Source organism: Odontesthes bonariensis, chromosome 11 (assembly GCF_027942865.1).
Source record: "Odontesthes bonariensis isolate fOdoBon6 chromosome 11, fOdoBon6.hap1, whole genome shotgun sequence".
In the NCBI taxonomy this organism is placed as follows: Eukaryota; Metazoa; Chordata; class Actinopteri; order Atheriniformes; family Atherinopsidae; genus Odontesthes; species Odontesthes bonariensis.
Genome location: NC_134516.1, coordinates 27,187,538 through 27,207,363, shown reverse-complemented (window position 1 = coordinate 27,207,363; position 19,826 = coordinate 27,187,538). Strand labels below are relative to the sequence as shown.

Here is a 19,826-nt window from a genome sequence, read left to right as displayed (position 1 = left end):
CCTCATGTCTGCATTCATTCCAAAACGATTCTTCTTTGAATGGTTGTTTAATGGCCCATTGCCTGGACCATAGAAACCTTGTGGAAAAGGAAGGTGGAGTTTGTTGGAACCACAAACACTGAGCATATAAACTGGGCAACTCTGTTCAACACACTCACCCAGTGGGAAACGCAACGTGGAGGACACAAGAAAGCATCAACTGGACCCAGGAGAAATTCATGTAAGAAAAAAATCTGATTCACTGTCTGTGCTGACTTGTGTTTGAGTTCAGGAAGTGCTTCTGGTTGGGGCGATTGTACACGACAAATGCTATTGACTGTAACTGAAGCTAGCAGATGAGTGTATCACATGGAGACCACCTCAAACAGACACGCTGATGGTTCTTGATTTCATAAGTGCTTCTCTTTTGGGGTTGTTTCGCTTGTGAGATTTTCTTCAATAAGACATGACTGTTCTTTCTTGAATTTGTCCCCAACATTACCTTAACACAGGCACTGACTACATTTCTTCAAAAAGTAAGTGCTACTTGTTGGGGTAATCTTGCAGACGGCTCTCATTCAAAGATCATACTACAAAATATGAACTATAGATAAAAATGTATTTGCAAGGAATTTCTATTTAATTTCTACCTAATTTGAGCATTTACATGGCTTTGAAGTGAAAGAGTGCGACACTCTGGGACAGACCACATTCACTGCGTAAATGTGAAGCCTCATTTTTGTGGGCAAATTACTCTCAGATCACCTCAAAGGAGTCACTCCTGATTCTTGTGCTCAAAAGTGATTCTCTTTGGGATTGTCTTGGTAGTGAAAATGTACAAGATCTGAACCTTTGAAACAAACTGTGGATTACTTCCAGGGATGACATGTGATTTTCCAAGTCAAATAGAAGATCAATATTGTGGTCACGATTAGAATGACACTTATTTTCTATCAGAAGCGAGACTTTGTCATGATAATGATGATTTGCATCTTCACAGAGACACCGAAGACAATGAACTTGAAGAGTATGCCATCACCCGAGTCAACATTGGTGACCAACCAGCAGGGTGCATCGCACAGCTGGCCATGAGAGAGACCGCAAAGCTGCCCATGTTCACTCATCTGGAGGAGGAGCGCAGGATTCTGGAGGAAGACTCTTATGTTGACGACGTGCTTACTTCCCACAACGACCTGGAAAGGCTGGACAAAAACACCAGAGGAGTTGAGGAAATCCTGAAAGCAGGCGGATTCTTCCTGAAGCCCTGGGTCCGGTCAGGCCAAAGTGGGAGGGACACGCTCGCACCAGAAGCACCAGCAAAACAATTCCTTATTCTCCCAAATCAAAGGAGAGAAGAAGATGACAAAGCCCTGGGAGTCGGCTACCTTGTCGAAAGTGACAAACTGTACCCCAACTTCTCCAAGAGGAGGAAGAAAATGAGAGTTGGTCAAAATCTCCTGGAAGAAGAGGTGAGAGAAAAAACTCCCAAGCCACTGACTAGAAGACATCTGTTGAGCCAAGTAGCTAGCCTGTATGACCCAATAGGTCTTGTCACTCCTGTGAAACAGAAAGGTGCCATTCTAGTCAGGAGAGCCTTCCAAGAGGCTGGAACCAGCTCAGCCCGAGACACTTGGGACAAGCCACTGTCAGGACAATTGAGGGAAGAAGCAATCCAGCTTTTTGAAGAATACATCCGCCTCAGCCAAATAACCTTCCATAGAAGTCTAACACCATGCAACTGGACCACAAAACCATGGGGAATAACGTTCTCTGATGGGAGTGACCAGAGCTACGGAGCCGTGGTGTACTTCAGGTGGGAGACTGCAAAGGGCATTGAGGTCAGACTCGTCGAGTCAAAAGCAAAGCTCACACCACTCGACCAGAAGGGAGAACCAGTCAAAGCTGAAATCTGTGGTGCTGTCTACGCAGTCCGCCTCAGAAGATACATTGAGAAGCACAGTCGGATGGAGATAGAAAAATGGCTCCACCTGCTGGACAGTCAAACTGTGTTGGGAGCAATCCAAAGAGACAGCTATGGATATCAGACGTTCTTTGCGAACAGTCGGAGAAATCCAGAAGACCACATCCCCTGATGACTGGTGGTGGATCCAGGGAGACCTCAATGTGGCAGACATCATAACAAGAGGTGCAGCTCCAGAAGATCTCAAAGAGGATTCTGTGTGGCAGAATGGACCAGACTTCCTGAAATTACCTGTCGAAGAGTGGCCGAAAAAGTCTGCCAAAGAAGTTGCAGCTCACGCCAGAGAGGGGATAAACAAACTTCAAAGGAAGTCCTTCTCAGCAGCTCTGACCAGATCACAGGTCAAGAAACCCACACACAATGTGCCACCTTGTGGTACAATCAGTCCAGTGCAAATCACAGGCGAAAGAGACACTGATGCTCAGCTAGGCATTGCAGATGGAAAGGAGACCAAAACTCAACTCCGAAGACCAGCAGCTGGTTCTGCAGTGAAAGAACTGATCAATGTCACAAGGTTCAGCAGCCTAACCAAGGTGATCAGAGTAATTGCCTGGGTGAGGAGAGCTGCAATTAAATGGAAGAAATTACTGGACAAAACCCAATCCACAAGTAAGCCAAAGTGGGAGGGGCTTTCATCAGAAGAGATAAAGTCCAGAACCAAACAAGCTGTACTTACCGTCAGTGAGTATGAAGACGCACAGAGAGATCTCTTCCTCGCAGCACAAGAGGGTGCATCCTTCCAAGACACCACTCTCAACAGGCTGGCTGTTTACAAAGATGCAGAAACTAGTCTCTTGGTCTGTGGAGGAAGATTTCAGATCTTTGATGACGACAAAACTACGGTACCTATCTTACCTTGTGATGCATGGATATCCTCTCTTCTAGCACAGGAAGCCCACAATGTAAACCATGAGGAAATAGCAGGTACACTCCTGCGAATGAGAAGGAAAGCATGGGTTACAAGAGGCAGGAAACTGGTTCAGAAGATTGTGGACAGCTGTGTGACCTGCAGAAAGGCCAGAGCTAAAAAGTGCCAACAAATCATGAGTGACCTCCCATCCGAACGGATAACACCAGCCAGACCATTCGAATTCACAACAGTGGATCTATTTGGACCTTATGAAGTGAAGGATGAAGTGAAGAAGAAATCAAGGTTCAAAGTATGGGGGTTAGTCTTCTGCTGTATGGCATCCTGAGCTCTGCACACAGATGTCATAAGTGACCAGTCTTCTGAAGGTTTCCTGCTGGCCTACAAAAGATTCACAGCACTAAGATGACATCCAAAGAAACTGTGGTCAGACCCTGGAAAAAACTTTGTGGGCGCCAGACCTGCCCTCAATGAGCTGCACACCTTTCTGGACCAGCTACAGTCGTCAGAGGTTGAAAATGAAGCCTCCAAGCATGGGACAGAATGGAGCTGGAAACTTCACCCCGCTGATTCTCCTCACAGGAATGGAGCTGCAGAGGCTGCTGTACGCACAACGAAACGCGCTCTGCACAACCTGGGAGGAGATGGATGCTTTACCTGAAGTTAGTTCCAGACCTTCCTCTACATGGCTGCAAACCTTGCCAACGAGAGACCCATAGATGCCAGAACTCAAAGCCGAGAAGACTGTGTAGACTACATCAGCCCAAATTCCCTTCTGCTCGGGAGAACAGGACCTAGAGGAGACCTGGGAAGCTTTGACTTTGAGGGCTACCCCTACAAAAGGCTAAAAGCCATTCAGACAGAAGTTGACCGGTTCTGGAAGAAGTGGAGTCAGTTGGCTGGGCCCAATCTGTTCGTCAGGAGCAAATGGCACACAGCACACAGAAATGTAGCCACAGGAGACATTGTCTGGATTGCCGACCAAAATGCTCTGAGGAGTCAGTACAAACTTGCCAGAGTCATCAGTGTCAACCCTGACAAGAAAGGTGTTGTCAGAGATGTTCATGTCCGAACCTTCCCCAGCTACCCAGTCTCGACCGTCAAATCAACCCAAAGGTCAACAAAGAAACTATCCACAAAAATACCCTCTACAATCCTGCACAGGGACGTACGACGTGTCATTGTTCTACTACCAATCGAAGAACAGAAGTAATCACCAAGGAAAAAGAAGACACTTACCATCCACAGCTCTTGTGACCTCTCTGGGTTCCAGAACCGAGAGGTCAAGTGGGAGGTGTCACGCCAACTGACAGAACAGCACATCCAAAGCATCACATTCACATTCACAACAATCCAAACAACCAGTCTTCAGCCGGACCTACAGGGCAGACCATCAGTGGAACAACCACACCACAGCACCCCAACTGACTTCCTGTCTGGACAGGGCAACTACCTGAAAGACGGCCATTTTAACCTCAGATGAACACATGCAGCAGAGGAGAGAGAAGTAAATGTTTGTTAAGAGCAAATGCTTGGAGGAAGACAAACAAAAACCAACAAAAGAAACCAAAAAATCCCTCAGTTCACCGGTCAGACGCAACTGGTAGGAGATTTGACTTTCTTAAATACTTACCTTTGTTTGACTGTAGAAATGGAAGAACTTTGATCCTTCACATGTGCACATGTGAAATGTTTGCTCTTGGTTGACAACTGACTTTAAGTTGAATGTTTCACTTGTGATTGTTTAGTTTCAATGTTTGGCTTAAATGTGTAGTTTGAAGAGTTAAAACCTTTTGTTTACTACTTTTTGATTAGTAGCTCAAACTTTTAAATGTTTTGTAAAGGCAAACCTGCCACCTAATTTGACTGTAATTGGTAATTACTTTAATTTGTATTTTTTACATTTTAATGTTAATTTACTGTTTGTTTAAATTTGAAATAACATCTTTTCTGTTACATTCTTGTGTCCAGGTTTTCAACCTAACTAATTCAGTGAGACAACCCCTTCGATGAAGAAAATCAATCCAACAAAAGAACGTGAATAAAAACACAAAAAGGGGAAATCATTGTTTGAGTTGTTCCTTACCCGACCGGGCTTTTTCAAGTTTGAAGCTTTACTGAGGGAACCATCAAAACCACCAAAACTTGACAGTGCCCTAATAGAAACACTGAGCTGTTCCTCATTATAGTAAGTGCTTCTTGTTGGGGTAGTTTCATGACCTGCAGATCTTCCTCGTGTGAGCTGAACGGCAAGCTCGTTATCCACTTTTTTTTGAGAACATGGTGGAAAGTCCTGTTAAGTTTGGGTGTGATTCTGAACAGACTCCTTCAGCAATTGAAGACATTTCCTGGACTGTCTTCCAAAGAATAAGAAATGATCTCAAATAGTGGTGTGGATACCTCAGTAGGACATGCACTTCAACTTTATGCACATTCTTTGGGGAAAATGGTGGAAAGTGCTTTAAAGTTGGGGTGTGATTCTTAACTGACTGCTTCAATTATTGGACAAGATTCCAGGACTGTCAACCAAATAGTAGGAAACTCTTAAATTCATGTGGATTCCTCAGTAGGACATGCACTTCAACTTTATGCACATTCTTTGGAGAAAATGGTGGAAAGTGCATGAGGTTGGGGTGGGATTCTTGCCTCACAGTATGATGAATCCAGACTCTTAAATCTTTCCACAGTGTGGGGAGCCAATTTACAATCCTCCCACTTTTTCTGTCTCTTACACTTGATACCAGACTGTACATTTGGTTTTGTCTTGTTTTGAAGTACGTGTGATGGAACTCCAACTGGAGGCTTCCTTTGTCAAACAAGGAAATTTGTCCTCACTGAAGCCGCTTTCATATCCATGTGGAGGAGATGGAGTGGTGAAAACTATCTGCCTCATCCCCTCCCCTGGCAGCTGTTGGTACCAGTACATCAGGAAGTAAGCAGCGCCCTTAGTGTGGCTGCAGTTCATCGTGGCAGACTGACCCTCGTTCTTCCACAGCAGAAGAGTCTGGCTCACATCACTCCCATCAGTTAGACCTGCAGGAGTCAAAGTCACATTGTGTTACAGAAGCTCCAACAACTCTTCTGTGTGCAAATGAAAAAGAACAAGATGAAATTCTGATTATGAATTAAAAGAGAAGAGAACTTCTTCTCCTTTCAGTCCTCAGCATCATCATGTGCATAAAGTACCTGCAATACAGAGCAGAGCTGCAGAGAGTTTGATCAGAGCAGCTGGGATCATTATTGTGTTGGGAGAAGACTGAACTTGGAGACCACAGTCACTGTCAGTGTGTGTGATGGCAGCTCTGACATCACAGCACAGATATGAAGACTTGCATATGGGAGTGTCACATGACTGTGAGACATTGTCAGCTTGTACTTGAGCGCCCCCTACAGGAGAGCAGATAAATACAGATGGGAACAGGGTGCAGAGGTTTCTGTTCAGTGTTCACATGTGTTTGGATCACTGTGTTGACTCACAGCACAGAAATACCAGCCTTTATCTTCTGGCTGCAGATTCTTTACTGTGAATGTTCCTCTCTCAGCTTCAGTCTTGGTGGCTGAGAATTTGTCTTTGCTGAATTCTCCAAAGTCGTGATCTGTTTTACCTGTAGCTGTGAACACGATAGGTTTCATAGTTTCTCCAGGCAGCTGTCTGTACCAGTACATCTGGTGATAGCCTCCACCCTTTGTGTGGTTACAGTGTATTGTTGCATTTTCACCCTGCTGCTCCCACAGTATGGGAGTCTGGTAGACATCACTTCCATCAACATGACCAGTGAGTACAACAGAGAAAATTACCACAAATGAGCATTTTACCAGTGAAGTTAAGTTTGTGAATGACTCACCGTTGGTGTAGAAGACATCTTAATTCACAATGAAACAATCGCTACCTGTGAGGAAATGATAAATAAGAAATATGATGATCCTGTAGAAGTCTGACATGGGTGCAGTCACTCTGACGTCAGCAATGAAACACAGGAGTGAAATCATGACAGGGTTTCTCCTTTTAACTGAACTGAGAGGGATTTTATGAGCCAACCGATGTGATGTCAAGAGAGGAGTGGCTTCCTGTGGCTGTAAAGCAGACTGATGGCTCCCATTGTTGCTGCAGTTATCCATCATTTACCTGCATTCTTAAACTTTTGCTTTTTCAGACAACATGAAAAAGGCTCATTACACTTTTTTAAAACCCAAAGTGCTGCCTTGTGTAGTGAGATCTTCAGCAGGTGTCCCAGAGCATTTTTTTTCATTTTCATTCAAAACCACTGAAGTTGATAAGTCGTGTTCAGTTTTTGGGGATTTGTGTCATTGTGCATCTCGTGCAGCACAGATGATTTGTTTAAAAGCCTTGAAAAAAAAAAAAACTTATAAAACTATGTTTCACAGAGTTTTGCAGATGTTGATACAGTCAGAAAAGTCTCAGCATCTATACTTGTGTTAAGGCTGAAATGAGATGAGTGAGGTTTAAAGAGGAATGAAGAGGATGAAGAAACACCATCACTGTAACTGATGAAGTGGAAGGAGGGAGTGGCTTCACATATTCTTGCTGCTGTAGATTGCCTTCCTGGATGTATAAATCGTGCTAAAGTGAGACACCAAGTTAAAGTGTACAGAAACAGTGTTACTGAAGTGTGCTGCGAATGCATCAAACTGAAAGGCAACCACATAGCAGCTGCTTTGGGAGCCTGCAGAAAAAAACTAGTGTGCAGTTTTTGTAGAGTTCAGAGGGGATTTGTGTCATTGTGCTTCTGGTGCTGCACAGTAGTAAACTGCACTGGAATTCACTCCTGCATCTGGGATGTGCACAGATCCATTCTTTGCTGCGTCTCCACCCAAATCTCCAGCGAGACTGAAACCATCTTTATATTTGTCTTCCCTTGTGACAGCTTTGTAGTTCAAATATCCAATGAGTTTCATTGCTGTGTCTCCAGGTGACTGCTGGTAGCAGAGCATCACTCTGTAGTCACTTTTACTGTGGCTGCAGAAAATCTGCATTTTGGCACCAGGATTTCTGATGAGATCAGAGGGAGACTGACGGACCTCAAGACCCAGACTAACAGCTGGAAACAGAAAGACAATAGAACATTTTAGATAATGATAAATGGTAAATGTCATGAATTTAGTGATTTCAGACAAATTATTGTAATGTACTTTAACCGGGCCGACAGTTGTCCATTACTGCAGTGATACATTTCTGTGGCTTATCTGTCATCAATGCCCTCCCAAAAGAATGATAATTTTTTTATTGACATTCAGAAACAAACATTCACATCCGGTACATGTGCATACATCTTACATCTCTTGTCTGTCCTAAATGCCAAAGTGATATTTTTATTTTATGTCTAAACGATAACAAAAAAAAAAAGAACCAAACAACAACAAAAACACACAAGAATGTGTACAAAGTGGGGAGTGATCCTTTTTATATGGCATAGTTATTGATCTGTAAAAATAAAATCAGGCCTATGGGGCGTGACATAGTTGACCCAGTTTTCCCAGTATGAGGGGAATTTCTCCAGTTTAAAATGAACAAATGCTGTTATTCTCTCCATTTTATATATATCCTTTGTGATGTCCATCCAGATGTTGACAGTTGGGCTCTCTTGTGATAGCCATTTCCTGGTGATATTCTTTTTGCAAGCCATTTGCAGGATATTTATGAGGTGCTTATCTCTCTTCAGCCATCCCTCAGGTATGTGTCCGAAAAACATAGTCTTAATGTCGAGGGGTATTTCACATTTGAAGATGTCCTGTAGGGGGGTTGTGTATCTTTTTCCAATAGTCCTTCATGACCGGGCAGTCCCAGAAAATGTGATAATGGTTTGCATTTTGATTTCCACACTTCCTCCAGCAGACTGAGGAGTTATTGTCATAGTGAGATTGCTGGGAGGGTGTAATAAAGCACCTAATCAGGCTTTTCCAGCCAAACTCCCTCCACTTCTGTGAGCTGGTACACATCCATTGATACCTCCATATTGTTGTCCATTCTTCTTCAGATATAATTATTCCTCCTTCCTTCTCCCATTTTGTTTTAATATATGAAGTTGAATGTGATTTCAAATTCGATAGACTCTTATGTAAGCAGGAAACAGTTCTATTAATAGTTTCTGAATTATAGGCTTTTGTAAACAGTTCAATCAAACATGTGCCAGTCTTTGTTACATTTTTCATCTTCGTATCAACGTAGTGCCGCAGCTGCAGATATCCATAGAAGTCTTGTTTTTCTACTAAATGTGTCCTTTTAAGCGTTTCAAAACTGAGCATTTTTCCATCTTTCATTACCCTGCATAAGGCTGTTATACCCTCAGCTATCCAATCTTTGAATCTAGAGTCCAACTTATTAGGTGTAAACTCTGAGTCATAGGCGCACCATTTAAGAACTGTAATATCACTCTCGAGTTTATGTTCCTTTATGATAGACCCAAAAGAATTTTAAGACCCAAAGAGACAATTTACAGCATCGAGCAGTTGGTTGTACTCACATTATGTCATCATCACTGAAGGGCATCATCTTCATTCAACACTGAGAGATGCAATGGATGTCTGCAAGCTGTATATCAGCAGTGTGGAAGTTAGTTAAAGGCTTTCACAAACTACTGAAACAGGTGTTACTCTGCACCGGTCTGGTAAGGGTCCGACTGCCACGGGTTCCGTATTCTGTACATTAAGGGGGGTTCTGTGTGATGTCACAGGGGGCTCAGCGAATAAATTAGAACATTCTGGGGTTCTAATTCTGCACTAAGAGAAAGGGTCATGGAGTAAAGAGGTTTTTAAATCAAAACAAACATTTCTGTCCAGGCTTCTCATGTAGGAAGCTGAAAATCTGCTTTACTTGTACACACTCGTTCAGGTTCACAGTTCACACCAGTGAGCAGCTAACAACTACGTGAAAACAGCGTTATATAGTGGCCATCCCCCTCTATATTCTCACCATTATCTGTTGGACAACCCATAATAAAAGTGGTGGTTCTTTTGACTCCAGGGATTCATTTGATGTTGATCCAAAACCTAAGTACATCAGTCGGGCAGAGAACTTGAAACTGTTGATGAATTTGCTTCGAGACAACAGCTGAAACATCCAGTTTGAAACGTTCTACGTCTTCAAGGTTTGCATCTAAATGTTTGATGTTCAACCACGTTGTCAACATTCAATACGAATGACTGGAATGTTTATTTAAAAAGGGAAACTGGGCCGCGAGAGGTCACCCAGCCTTTGTGCAACAAAGTTGTTAAATACTGATCTCTTAACTCAGTACCGGTCCGCGAGACATTCCAAACCGGGAAAATAAAAAAAATTTAAAAAGTTTTAAAATTTAATTTTTTTTTCTTTAAATTTAAAAAAAAGACATGGAAATCAGGAATTCTTTAATTTCACTCGCTCCTACACTCGATTCTATACTTGGAAATTGCATAGATTGCATTGTAGGAGGCCGATTGTGCACGTTTATTTTTTTCAATGATGACTGTCTGTCATCATATCCTAATTATCCTAATTTGTAAATGCGTCTGCTAAATGTAATATAAAAGAAGTGAATGCATGTTGAAATACCCCCACCCTCAGTGTCTGTTGAACGTAAAGTACAAAAAAAGTAGCTCATTTCGACTGTTTGCTTCTCTTCTTTGTACAGATCAGGTGGAGTCTGGCTGACTGTCACTGAGAGAGGAACCTGTGGCTTTTAAGATTAAGATTAAGAGTCTCATGCTCTACTGACTGAGCTAGCCGGGCTAATCGCATGTTATAAAATATGCCTTCCGAAAAAAAAGACGAGATAAAACAAGCCTAAGTCAACTTTCTGAGATTTAGAATGACATCAGAACACATTCCTCCTTTTCAACCTCTACCTACTCCACTCGACTGGATCCCACTCAGCTATTAGGGTTTTCCATGAGGTAATACCACCTGGCACCAGGTGGTACAGTTTTAGCACCTACTCGGTCGGGGTCGAGTTGAGTTGAGCCGAAAATGTGACATCTACAGACTGCAGGCCACTGATTGGCCAGGGAGTGATGTCACTGGATGAGTCATGAAAGCCACTCCTTAACAAGAACCGGCAACAGCAACAGTTGGATTTTATGTATTCTGTGATCGTCAACGAGGTGGATTGCTAGACGCAAAGACATAGACCAAGCAGCAGGTAAACCTTTGCCTCGATGTCCTAAATTGCTGTGTCATGTTTGTGTCACATAAGACTGACATCACAAGACTTTTGGACCTCCTTGCTATAACGACCCCACCCACATTGAAGTGGTTGTGAGTAAGTAATGGTGGAAAAGAGCTTAAAGGATAAGATCGTTTTTTTGACATTGGGCCCTTGATTTCACATTATAACATGATGTTCTACTCACCCCTGCTTGTTGTTGGTCATTTGGAGCTGTTCCGAAGATATTCGCGAGGCGTCTGGCTGCTCTCTTGAGATATTCGGCCATGAAACGGTTTCCTATGGGCAAGCTTATACAGGCACAAACTATGCTGTTTATAATTTATTAATTACTCTACACTAGCACTGATAACGTGGAGGTGCGTCGCTTACTTAAAAAAATCCGGGTTACTGTAATTTAGATTTTTTCGTCGTAAAGTGGGTGTTACTGACGTCCTCGTCGTGCTACTGCCGCAGACAGCCCACAGACCTGCTGCCTATTTATTCATTCGGCTAAAATTCAAAATTAGTAACCCAGATTTTTTTAAGTAAGCGACGCACCTCTAACTCAAAGGTCACAACAATAAGGATCAAAGGAAATATGTGTCCCTGTATAGGTCCCTCACTGTGTCAGGAGATACTGAGTCCTTTCAGGCACTAGAACCTGCAGGGACTCAACGAAGAAAAGACTTGAGCCTGAAAAGTTGTCCACAAGACAAAATGTATAAAATATGAAGTATACTATTAATTTAAGATGGCTCTGTCAGAAGTCAGCCATGGTGCCTGAGAACTTTAAGCAATGAACCTGTATTTAATTTGGCCAAAGGTCATTTCTATCCGTGCCCTTGTTTTAGCATGTGCATGTGCATGTGCATGTGCATGTGCATGTGCATGTGCATGTGCATGTGCATGTGCATGTGCATGTGCATGTGCATGTGCATGTGCATGCTTCTTTCTGAACACAACACCCAGTGTGGACACATCATGGCTGGGACAGCAGCAGCAGCCACAAACACGTCCAAACTTTCTGTATTCAGCAGATGTGGAGAGGGCTCCTCAGGAATATAGCTGATGGATCACTTTTTAAAGAAAGTCCACCAAAACTTTGGACACATTCTGAGTCTCCACAAAAGAAGAAGAAATGTTGTTGAAAAGTCAGTTTGTCATTTTATCGAGGTCTCTCTGCTCTTTGTGTAACTTAGATATTCTACATCTGAAATGATTCTTTATAAAGTATTTTATTCAAATAAAACGATAACCTCTGATCTGAAGACAGCTGATTTAGTGCCGGTCACATGATCACATCATTTATAGGATTAAAAACATGTTAGATTTGTACAAAAGAGCCTCAGATTATCAACACTGATTATTTTAGATCGAAAGAAATGAATGATCACTTTTCTTTGTGCGACACGTTTCCATCAAAGTGTGAGACGATATGAATGAATGAATGAATGAATGAATGAATGAATGAATGAATGAATGAATGAGTTCAGAGTTGGTTCAAACAGCTCTTCAACATGTTGAACTCATCAGTTACAGAGGAGACGGAGAGGTCATTTAAGGGCTGTAAATCATCTTTAATGGTGCCACATGTGACCAGTTTGTCTTTGTTATCATAAATGGACAAACACTGATGATCAGGACTGAATAAATGTTACTGATCCATGTTCAGTTCAGCTCTAATGTAACTAATATCTGCTGAAACTGTGATGGAAGGAGACTTTTCATTTATGGTGATGTCGCCCTCTTGTGGTGTAAATATAAACTGCATGATGCCAGTTTAGCCTCCCGGACTGCAGAAACTCCATATTTTTACTGAACTGCCACAAAAAGGACAGATCTGTCAAAGATGAAGAAAATAAATGTGGAAATATAAAGACTTTTCTCATCTTTTTGTTGAAGCTCCAACCTCCATCATATCATAAAGATCTCATCCATCCTTTCCCTGTTCCTGCTGCACACACCTGTTGTAGTATAAGCAGCAGGATATCAGAGTCTCCTGAGGTGACACCACAGTCTGGAATGCAGATGTTGGTAAATTGTTCAGAACAACATACTCACACTCACACACGGACCAAATGAAGCACAAGCTGTGTATGTGGAACCAACAGGAGGCCGTTGATGTCTGCAGTGATTTTAGTGGCATTAAGACTCATTAGAGCGGAGTTATTGAATATTTCTGTAGCAGGTGTTGCAGCCGGCTGCACATGGAGACTAATGTTATTTTCCTGCTCCAAGGACAGCTTATTTGGATTCAAATGTTTATCTGATGGAGAGAGGTGGGATTTGATCTGGAACGACGCATTATTTTGGAGGTATTTATTCAGCAAGTAAGAATCTGTCAATATGTGTCAAACTTTACCGAACCCTGTTGCTGTTGTTCTACCGCTGCCTCCATCTTTTAGTGTCCGCGTTAAAGCAATACAATGTAACTTCCCAAAAAGCCCATTATGGAGCTCCCCCTACAGGCTTGGAGGTAATGTACGGTTACACTGTCGTAAATACAACACCCTTTCACTTTCACTTTTCACGTTTGTTGACGAACCGGCGAGGAGTTAGAAGGTGCAAGCTATGTCGACCGAGAAGGTAAGAGTAATCAAACCAAACAGCTGAAAACGTTCTACTGTATACACTTAAAAACATGGAGCCTCTTGTGTTTGTTCTTGTGGACAACTTTCCTGTGAGCTGAAACATTTCAGAGTTCTCCTCAGACTGTATTCAGTGGGCATAAAGGTGTCTTTAACAGAGGGAACGAGGATTTATCTCTGTGCTTCACCCCGGCAGAAGCAGCCAGCGAGGGGGCGGGGCTTGTTCCAAACGCTCAGCTGCTCTCCCATTGGTTATTACTTATGACGTCAGAGACGGACAAAGTTCCTACTGGCTCCTGAAGCCGGTGTAGCGGAAGTGGTTCTGGAGGCAGCAGCGACACTTGTAATGTTCACAGCTTCTGTTTGACACCTCAGAGTTTATAAAACTCATACAACACTATCAGAACACATGGTCACCATGGGAACCTTTATAAGTTCAGGCTTTCTAAAGTAACGGGACACACACACATCAGTCCAATCCAGATGTTTTTCTCATCTTTTCATAGTTTCCTGTTTTGCCTTCATAACTCAGATGGAATCAGTCAGTGAAAAACCCAGCAGGCTGTGAGAGAAAGTAAAGGTGTTCACCAGACCAACCAAGGCTGAACCTGAGGGATGTATCACTGAAATTACTGAGCACATCATCAGACAGGAGAAGAAGAAGCCCATTTTCACTGATATCAGCATCAGACAGCAGACCTGGAGGTGCTTTTCTCTCTACAGCTGGCCTTCACTCCTCTGTGTCTTCTCTCCAACCATCTTTGTCCCAACCATTGCATCTGTGGTGTTCAGCACATCTGCAGCATCAGGCCCGCTGGCTCCGTTCTGCTCGTCTTCTGCAGACGGAGCTTTTTCATGGCAGGAAACCATCCAGTGAGTCAGGATTCTGCAGGAACCACTGGAAGACTTTCACTTCCTCCTTCAGTTGAACGCTTCATCAAACTGACATCATGCAGTTCCTCTATTCGCCACCAGAGAGAGACACGTCTCCATAAATGCAGAGTCCCGCTCAGTATTACTGACAGTACTTCACAGCCACTGAGAGGACACATTTAAATCAGTAACATACAAAGAAATGATTTCTATATTTGAGCCAGGCTTCCACCTCCATATAAGACACACACTGTGTCCTCATACAACAAGCAGCTCTCCTGTCTGAGCTTCACATCTTTACAGTTAGCATCAGCACACACAGCATGTTGATGAAGATTCTCACTCATCCAGGTCATGGTAATCCTAAGAGCTCACATCCTCTGGCCTAAAAGGCCTCTAGCAAAGAGCCAGATAAGACCAGAGCCACCCACTCTCCAGATAAAGGGCCTTATGAGCTGCTGAAGTTCTTCAGGTAAATAAGTTTATATTAGTTTCTCTTTTGGTCAGAGGCTCTGGTGCTCTGGAGTTACACCAAGTGTTTCTGAATGTTAGCTGCAACACCTTTAAAATCTGTTTTATCTCCATGCAAACAACAGATAATCCTAACTGTCCTGTAGTTCGTAATGTGTCAGATCTCCATTTATTCCATCTCTTTCTCTGCAGTTTTAAAACTTCATTACATTTGTTTTGTTGTTGATTCACCAAACCAGCTCAGAAGACACAGTATTTAATGGCTATCAGGTTGAGTGGAGGATGTAAATGAACAAGTGGTTCACTTCAAGGCAAGTAAGGACATTCATCTTGAAAATCAACAGATATCAGCTTGCTGCACTTTTGCATGAAAGGATAACAAATCCAAGCCTGCAATTGTTATTAAGTTTTAAACAAGAGGCACAAGACTGAAGCGTTGGAACAGACAATTATAGCAGATAATAAAACACTTGTGATCTGTGGTGATTTCAACACTGACCTCTTAAAGGTACATACTCCTAAACAAACTTGGGATTTCTTGGCTGCGTTATACGGTAGAGGCTTGTATCCACTGATCACAAAGCCGAGCAGAGCAGCCACAGATAGTGCAACATTAACTGATAACATTTTTACACATTCCTTGGACACTGGTATAAATAGTGGTTTGGTAATAAGTGATGTAAGTGATCATTCAGCTGTATTTGCAACATTTAATGATCAACTACAGAGGAAGAAAACAGAAAAGCGTAGATATGAAAGGGTAAGGACTGTTAAAGCAATTAATACTTCAGAAATGAGCTTTAAAACAAGAGTGGAATGAGTTTCATACAGATGAAGTAAACACTGCAGACAATTCATTCTTCAACTGTTATTTATCTCTCTATGATAAACACTGTCCAACAGGTTTATGTTCACATAAGCATAGTTATGCTGAGAAACCTCGGATAACAAAGGCATTAAAAAATGCATGTAAGAAGAAAAATAAACTTTATGGAGACTTCATCAAAACTAGAACAGAGGTTGCTGAAAAACGCTGAGATGCACAAAAACAGGCTGACCAACATGTTGAGGCAAGCAAAGAAGCAACATTATGATAAAATGTTACAAATAAATCAAAATAACATGAAGCGCACATGGAACATCCTAAATAATGTAATGGTGAATAAGCCTTATCACCAGATCAACCTAAGTGTTTCATAAAGGACAATAAGGTGTTTGGCAATCTGACTGAAGCGGCTGATGAATGTAACTCAGTACAGCGGCTCGTGAATCCTCTGGTGCACGTTGAGCATCGTCATGCTCTTGAATTCCTTCCTGCAGTCGTCACATTTCATGAGGTCCCTCATTTCCACGAGGTTCTCCTGGTGCTCCTTCAGGGCGGACGCGTACTGGACGCGTAAAGTGATGTCCTTAAGAAAGAGAAAAAAATCCAGCAAAGACCTGACACAGGAGCTGAGAGATGCATCTGGACCTTCAGCTGATCCATCGGCTGTTGGCCCGAGCCTCATCAGAAATGGGCTCCCTGGAAGGGTGGCTGTCAAGAAGCTGTTCTTAAAGACATGGTTGGTAATCCTGTTCAGAAACACATTTTGTAATACTGGGTGAAATGGTCCGTATATCCTGAGAGAAATCTATACAAGATGTATTTAGAAAAAGGGACAAAAATAATCAGACCTCTGTGGCAGCTGCAGGACTGAGAAAAAGCTGACCAATCCGAGATCAGCGTCTCGGATTGGTCGCATACAAAAAAACAATCAGATGCCTCTGCTTTCTGCCTACGCCCCCCTCTGCCGGCTCCCTGCTCCATGTGCGCAAGCGGTTCTACCGGCTTTGGATGAAGCACTGACGGAATGGGGGGGGGGGGGGATGGAGCTTAGAGGAGGGGACACTTTCGAATCTTGCTAGCTCTCTTGCTAGCTCTTTAGGATTACCTACCATAGCTTTAAGGAAGGGAAACAGTAAGCGTTGTTTCTAAGTGCTTGTTAAAATGATTATTTAAGATAGTAATTAAGTGTTTTTTAGGCGATGTGAAAACCGTTTGCTGTGACTTTCAAATCTGCTTCAGAAACTGGACGTGTTTCTTCAGATAAACTCCTGACCAGCTGTGAAAAAGCAGTGAAAATGTCTGGCCTGTATAAACTTTGTGATGTCAAACAAGATCAGAGATGACATCGATTGTGATGTCACTACAGTGATGACATCACAGCTTTGTGAAGGCTTCTGTTCTGTCTCTTCTGGTCTGTGGTTCCAACCACAGATTCTGGATGGAAGTGAAGTCCGGATTCCAGAATGTTGATTTGTGTTCTCTGTTAATCTCTGGACGACTTCAGCTGATTACTTCCTGTCACTGTCACGTTGGAAGGTCCACTTCTGCCAGTTTTTCAGCAGCCAGTATCATGTTTTCCACCAGCAGTGTTTCCCAAGACAGAATAATGTCAGTTTGTTTAAAATGTTGCCAAAATAAACTATTACAATTACAACAAATGTCATCTCAGGGCACTTCAGTAATAAAGTCCAATTCAGGCCAATTGGAGTTCAATTCATTGTAATTATAATACTGTTCAGAATGAATTCAGAATGAATCCAATTCATTCATACAGAGCAATTCAAAAACTATTTCCTCACTAAGGAAACCAACAGATGGCATCGAACTTGCACTATTTCTAATTAGATAGAACTTTTTAATAGTTCTAAGATCATATCTTTCTGGCTTTATTTGCATTTTGCAAAGAGTCCCGAGTAATTATGAAAGTGGGGTTTTAATTTGAAGAAAAAGCCTCAAAATAAAGTGATTTTTAGGAGTATGCAGGGATTCATTTCCATCTAATGAACAGGTCAGTTATATTAAACAGTGGGCCGTGTGAGCAGCAATCAGGGGAGTAAGGAGTTCACAGATCATAGACAGAGGCAACCGTCCAACTATTCAAAGCTTTTAAAATGAGTAATAAAATCTGACAGGTAACCAGGGAAGGAAGGACAAGAGGCAGGGAGGTGGGCAGCCACTGTGTGGCCTGGTGTGGGAATAATCACCTCAGCTGCTGATTTTAGGAGGAGCACCAATAAGCCAAACAGCGTCTCCATCCCAGGAGAAGAGGTGGCTGAGGAACACCTGGGAGTTTACCTGTTGCATATCTCTTATAAGTCTGTGGTGCAGAGTGCCATCTTTCTTCAGCACCATCTGCTGTGGCAGCAGCATCAGAGCCAGCGACTCAAAGAAACTGAGCAAACTGCTAAAGAAGGCTGGCTCTGACCTGGGGACTGCTTTGGAGCTGTGTTTGATGAACACTCACTTCTTTTTTTTTTTTTTTTTTTTCCTTGTCCTGTCCAGCATTATGGCAGCAGAATTGTAATCTGAATACCGTTTATGCCAAACACATTTGCTATACCAAGGGAAGCTTTATGAATGTAAAGCTCCCCTTGATGCCCATCAGCTCCTTATTTTCATTTATTTATTTTTGTTACAATACTTAACATGATGTGATAGTGTGATAGTGCCGAACCGGACCGGGGGACAGAGAGAGAGGGAGAGCGAAGAAGGGAAAAAAAGGAACAGAAATATGAAGAGACAAACATAGAAAACAATGAAAAATCAGACAACCAGCTGCTACACCTGTAAAAACAAAACTGAAGACAATCCAAGGCTTTTGTGGGGAATCCAGCCTTAGAGGCACCAGGAGCACCTGTAAACAGATAAGCAGAGAACAAACACACAAACAAAAAAGCACAAGCAGCAGCAATCACATGGCAACCTTCCATCAAGGAATCGAATCCTGTTCCTCCGCTTGACAGGCGGATTCTAACCATTGACCAGCGAATTATCAAGCATTTGGATGACTGAGAGCGTAAATTGACTGTGGAAGGGGTTCCATGGTGTAAAGGTCAGCACTCTGGACTTTGAATCCAGTGATCCGAGTTCAAATCTCGGTGGAACCTTCAGGTGTGTGCTGTCATGGTTGTGTTCTGGAAAGAAGATGAGTTGAGTAGGCTAGGCAGTTGTGAAATTACACCAGATTGAATGCTTGATCAATTCCAGCTGAGAGGATCTGTGGTATGTGATGTCACACCTCTGTGTTGCTAGTTGAATCTTTTTTGGTTTCTTCTTGCATATTCATTTACGATGCTTCTATTTATCCATGCTCTCCCAGAGGAGTGTGTTACAATCCCACTTCTGACTCAATTTGTTGAAACAAAATTTGGGAAAACTTACCTCATTCTTTGGCTTCTGGAACACTAGTGCATAGGCATGGCTTCAGTTTCCGTAGTGTAGTGGTTATCACATTCGCCTCACACGCGAAAGGTCCTCAGTTCGAAACTGGGCGGAAACATTACTTGCTCCTCCATTATTTATTTCATCCTTGTGTGAAGATGTATGACTGCAGGTTAATGATAGCAACATCAACATATTCATAATTATGGATAGGAGGGGAGCCTCATCTGCTATTCATGACTTGTAAAGTCAATTTTTTAAGGTTTTAAAAAGATTTTCCGATGCTGTTGTTTGAAACGGACTTTGGCAAACCCCTAGCTGCTGAGCGAAAATGGCAACCTTCCATCAAGGAATCGAACCCTGTTCCTCCGCTTGACAGGCGGATTCTAACCTTTGACCATTGAAGAAGATACAGAATGTGTTGCTTGACTGTCGTGCCAATTCTGAGAATACAAGCTGTAAGAGTATCACTGAAAAATTGACAAAAAAAAACGTTGCTAAAATCCTTCCATTGTCGAGCATTTGCATGACTGAGAGCGTAAATTGACTGTGGAAGGGGTTCCATGGTGTAAAGGTCAGCACTCTGGACTCTGAATCCAGTGATCCGAGTTCAAATCTCGGTGGAACCTTCAGGTGTGTGCTTTCATGGTTGCGTTCTGGAAAGTAGATGAGTTGAGTAGGCTAGTCAGTTGTGAAAGGACACCAGAGTGCACGATTC

The 19,826-nt window shown here is 42.6% G+C and overlaps 3 non-coding genes across 3 annotated transcripts; all 3 read left to right on the top strand.

The window, feature by feature from the left end:
• The first annotated feature begins 18,762 nt into the window (after nucleotides 1-18,762).
• Nucleotides 18,763-18,834, top strand: trnaq-uug (transfer RNA glutamine (anticodon UUG)). Its single transcript has one exon. It is a non-coding gene; the product is annotated as a tRNA-Gln (tRNA).
• A 319-nt stretch (nucleotides 18,835-19,153) lies between these two features.
• trnav-cac (transfer RNA valine (anticodon CAC)) lies at nucleotides 19,154-19,226 on the top strand. Its single transcript has one exon. It is a non-coding gene; the product is annotated as a tRNA-Val (tRNA).
• Nucleotides 19,227-19,665: 439 nt separating this feature from the next.
• On the top strand, nucleotides 19,666-19,737 carry trnaq-cug (transfer RNA glutamine (anticodon CUG)). The gene has a single exon. It is a non-coding gene; the product is annotated as a tRNA-Gln (tRNA).
• Nucleotides 19,738-19,826: the final 89 nt, after the last annotated feature.